The sequence below is a fragment of the Martes martes genome (assembly GCF_963455335.1).
Source record: "Martes martes genome assembly, chromosome: 3".
NCBI lineage: Eukaryota > Metazoa > Chordata > Mammalia > Carnivora > Mustelidae > Martes > Martes martes.
This window is the reverse complement of record NC_137890.1, coordinates 165,110,739-165,115,889: the sequence shown is the minus strand read 5'-3', so window position 1 is coordinate 165,115,889 and position 5,151 is coordinate 165,110,739. Positions and strand designations below refer to the sequence as shown.

The following is a 5,151-nucleotide window of genomic DNA, read 5'->3' as shown; positions in this document are numbered from 1 at the left end:
GTATTGTCTTATGATGCTTTGTGTTTCTCTATGGTCAGTAATAATGTCTCCTGTTGTTCCTGATTTTAGTAATTTGAGGCCTCTCTCTCTTTTTTTTTTTTTTTCTCTTTCTCTGTCAGTTTATGTAAAGGCTTGTCAATCTTTCCAAAGAACCAACTTGTGGTTTCATTGACTCTGTATTGTTTGTATAGTCCTATTTTATTTATCTCTGCTCTAATTTTTTTTAACTCACTTCTTCTGTTTGCTTTAGATTTAGTTTGATCTTTTTCTAGTTTCTTAAGGTGGAAAGTTAACTTATTGAGTTGAGATCTTTCTTCCTTTGATGAAGGCATTTATAGCTACAAATTTCTCTCTGAGCTCTGATATATTTTGGTATACTTTATTTTTGTCTTCATTCATCTCAAAGTGTTTTCTAATTTCTCTTGTGATTTTATTCTTTAACTCATTGCTTGTTTAAGAGTGTGTTATTTGATTTCCAGATTATGGGTTTTCCAAATTTCCTTCTGTTATTAATTTCTAATTTCACTCCATTGTGGTTAGAGAAGATACTTTGTATGATTTAAAACTTTTAAAATTTATTTATAATTATTTTGTGAACTAAGATATGGTCTATCCTGGAGAATATCCCATGTATAATCAAAAAGAATATGTATTCTGCTATTATCAGGTAGAGTGTTTTCTATGTATCTTGTTAGTACTAGTGAGTTTGTTTTTCTAGTCTTCTATTTCCTTCTTCATCTCCTGTCTAGCTATTCAGTCTGTTATTGAAAGTGGAGTGCTGAAGTCACCAACTTTTATTGTTGAATTACTTTGCCTTTGAACTCTGTCAGTTTGTACTTCATAAAGTTGGAAACTCTGCTATTAGGTGCATATATACTTATAGTTAGTATATCTTCTAATGTATTGACACTTTTTTGTTGTTCTTGTAAGAATCTGTGTTTTAAGGTCTATTTTGCCTGATAGTCTCACCAGCTCTCTTCTGATTGCCATTCACATGAAATTAACTATTTTCATCCTTTTGCTTTCTATTTGTGTTTTTGATTCCAAAGTGGTTCTCTTGCGGTCAACATATAGTTGGATCCATTTTTTTTAATCCATCTGCCATTTCCACCTTTTCATTGGAGAGTTTAATCTATTTACATATGATAAAATTACTGATAAGAAAGGACTTCTGCCACTTTGTTATGTTTTCTATATGCCTTACATCTTTTATTTCCCCAATTCATCCATTACTGCCTAGTTTTGTGTTAGACAAACATTTTTAGTAGACTATTTTGATTTCTTTCTCATTTCTTTTTACCATATATGTTTTTAGTTAGTTTCTTGATTGTTGCTTTAGGGATTGCAATTAACATCTTCATTTACAACAATCTAGTTTGAATTAATACCAACTTAATTCCAATAATATATAATACATTTGCTCCTATATATCTCCACCAACCACCTTTTATGTTATTATTGTTACAAATTACATCTTTGTACCTGTGTTTGTAACAACACAGATTTATAATTATTGTTTATGTAGTAGCTTTTAAAAAATAATATAGGAAAAAATGTATAAGTTACTAACCAAAAGCACATTAATACTGACTTTTATATATTTTTATTGTTGTTCTTTATTTCTTCAGGCAATTTGAATTACTCTCTAGTGCCCTATCATTTCAACCTGAAGGACTTCCTTTAGCATTTATTGCAGAGCCGATCTACTGGAAACAAACTCTTTTTATTCTTCAGGGAATGTCTTAATTTCTCCTTCATTTTTGATGGATAGTTTTGGCAGATATAGAATTTTTGCTTAACAGTCCTTTTTTGTTTGTTTTCTTTTAACACTTTGAATGTGTCAGCTGATTGCCTCCGGCTTCCATGATTTCTGATGAGAAATCAGTTATTAATCTGATTAGGGATGACTTGCACATAGCAAGTCACTTCTCACTGTTTTCAGCATTCTCTCTCTTTGTCTTTGGCACTGAGCAGTTTGATTAGCATATGTTTTCATGTGGATCTCTTTTGAGTTTTTCTTATTTGGAGTTCATTGCATTTCTTGGATGTGTAGATTTTAGTCTTTCATTAAACTTTGGAAGTTCTCACCTATCATTTCTTCAAATATTATTTCTAACCCTTTCTCTTCTATAGGAGTGACATCATGCCTATGTTAGTATGCTTGATAGTGTCCCACTGGTATCTTAGGTTTTTTTCATTTTCTTCATTCTTTTTACTTTCTTCTCCTCATATTGACTAACCTCAATTGATCTATGTTCAACTTTGCAGACTCTTTCTTCTGACTTGCTCAAATCCATTATTAATCTCTCTAATGAGTTGTTTGTTTGTTTTTTTTATTTCTGTTATTGTAATTTTCAACTCCAGAATTTTTACCTGGTTACTTTTTAAAACTTCTTTTTACTGATATTCTTTATTTAGTGAGACATTGTTTTCACCTCACTCTTAATTCTTCATGCATGGTTTTCTTTAGCATTTGAGCAAATTTAAAGTAGCTGATGTAAAGTCTTTAACTATTAAGTACAATGTCTAGGCTTCCTCAGAGACAGTTTGTATGCACTTTTATTTTTCCAATGTATAGACCATACATTCTTATTTCTTTAAATACCTTATAATTTTTTGGAAAGCTGGACATTTTGCGTATTATAATGTGGCAATCTTTTTTTTTGAAAAGTCCATTCATAAAACTTTTACTCCACTTATATGAACTTAATACATGTGTTCTTAAAAATTATGGATTGTTCATGAAAATTTCATAAAACATTAAACAAAGTTAGCCATCATCTCAAGTTATTTCTCTGTTAATTCTTTTTATAACACATGCATGTTAGGCAAGTATAAAAAACAAACAAACAAACAAACACCCAAACCAAAAATTAAAAAAAAAAAAAACCACACACACACACACACACACACACACAACCCATAAAACCCTTTTAAAAAAAGTTAAATCCATGGAATTTTTATTTTGCTGCTGTGCTTGATATACACAAAGTACTGGATATCAAGCAATTCATTTTTACTTCATCTTTACTTGCACATTTGTTCTTAGGTTGACTAAAACATTTAAATACAAATAAAAGGAGTGTAACAAAAATAATGAAAGCAAACAGTAGGTAATGTTACAAAAAATGGAATGTAAACTATTTCTGCCCTTATCCAGAGTATATTGGGTAACAACTAAAGGAACACTTCTGCAACTGTAATCAAAAAGGTGTGCACATTAAGAGTGAGTATTCCCCAGATACTCATGGTTCAATATGTAGTATCTACAGAATACCCATTTCTACTACAGCCTCGTAAGTGCTCCAAACCTTAAAGTACCCACAAAAACTACACCTGTATGTGGAACAAATTATCCCTTTTATTCCCCACCAGGACAAACCAATAAGTAGGCAGTTTTCTTTGCTTAGACATGGAAGCAGTTTTAACACTGGCACTTGTAAAGCCACAATGTACCAATAGTACTATGCCAAACATTTTTTTTTTTTTTATTTGACAGACAGAGATCACAAGTAGGCAGAGAGGCAGGCAGAGAGAGAGGAAGGGAAGCACGCTCCCTGCCGAGCAGAGAGCCCGACACGGGGCTCGATCCCAGGACCCTAGGATCATGACCTGAGCTGAAGGCAGAGGCTTTAACCCACTGAGCCACCCAGGTGCCCCTATGCCAAACATTTATAACTACTACAAAAATTCCACATCCCCATATTGGGCACCTCAAGATGAAAACAGAAAACTCGTTAAATGTTAACTTGCTCTACTCCCCAAATATTCAACATAAAAACCACAATGGAAATATAGAAATCCAAAAAGAATTAACATAAACCTGTCATAAATCATAAACAGAAAACTATTTGTGGGACAGCATGGATGACAAACGGTCTACTGTGTAAATTTTAGAATGAGGCAGACAAAAGTTAGAAGACTGGTTAATTTTCTCCTCCTTCTTCTGTTTCAGCTTTGTCTCCTTGGGTGTGCAATGTCCACAATGTCAAGTTGTCTCTCAGTAATTGCATTATTAGCGTGCTGTCTTTGCCAGAAAGCAACCTTCTCCAGGGAGATCAGAATTTCATCATAGAACACAGAGAAGTTAAGGGCCAGACCCAATCTGATAGTATGTGTTGGTTGCGTTTCCTTTTGGCTGATTTCAAAAGCTTCTTGGTATGCTTGTTGTGACTGATCTACAAAACCTTTCTTGTCATCACCATCAGCAACCTCGGCCAGGTAACGGTAGTAGTCTCCTTTCGTTTTCAAATAGAAGACTTTGCTCTCTGCTTGTGAAGCATTGGAGATCAAAAACTTTTCCAAAAAGACAGTACATCATTACAGACATCTCTTGGCTCGGTCTCAATTTTCTCACCGTATTCTCAAGCCATCTGCTGTTTTTTCTCAGTACCGTCCGTCTTTTGCTCAATACTTGAGACGACCCTCCAAGATGACCTATGGGCTCCTACAACATTTTTTTTTTAAGATTTTATTTATTTATTTGACAGACAGAGATCACAAGTAGGCAGAGAGGCAGGCAGAGAGAGAGGAGAAAGCAGGCTCTCCACGGAGCAGAGAGCCCGATGCGGGGCTCGATTCCAGGACCCTGGGATCATGACCTGAGCCGAAGGCAGAAGCTTTAACCCACTGAGCCACCCAGGCGCCCCTCCTACAACATTTTTATAAGCAACTGTGAGAAGATTCCTCTACTCAACAGATAATTCAGCTCCTTGCTCAGTTACAGACTCCATGCACGCTGCCATGTCTTCATATCACTCAGCCTGCTTGGCCAGTTTGGCCCTCTGCACGAGCTCATTTTTATCTATGATTGGATGTTCTGTGTCTGGAGCGGGTGGTGGAGGATGGCCGGGGGCTCAGCAGTCTCTGGGCAGCAGCGGCAAGGCTGAGACTCTGTCCACAATGTTGCAATTCTTGAAACTAAATTCTCCCCCTTTCTCGGGGTTTGTTATTGCTGCTTATGGTGGGTGCATTTGTTTGTTTGAACTAATTTTGTAAAATCTGTTTGTTTGTTTTTTGTTTTGTTTTTTTTTTCATATGTAGACACCGATGTCTCATTAGGTTATCTTACTGGTCAACTAGTGATTTGACAGAGATTTCCTTAAATCTCTAGGAATCTCTTCCTGAACTCCCACCACCACCACCACCAAA

At 35.1% G+C, this 5,151-nt stretch overlaps 1 pseudogene across 1 annotated transcript; it reads right to left on the bottom strand.

The window, feature by feature from the left end:
* Positions 1 to 3,926: 3,926 nt before the first annotated feature.
* LOC308340061 (14-3-3 protein zeta/delta-like) lies at positions 3,927 to 4,863 on the bottom strand (annotated as a pseudogene). The gene is made up of 2 exons: positions 4,639 to 4,863; positions 3,927 to 4,437 (listed from the first exon to the last, which is right to left on the bottom strand). The product of its transcript is annotated as a 14-3-3 protein zeta/delta-like (transcript).
* Positions 4,864 to 5,151: the final 288 nt, after the last annotated feature.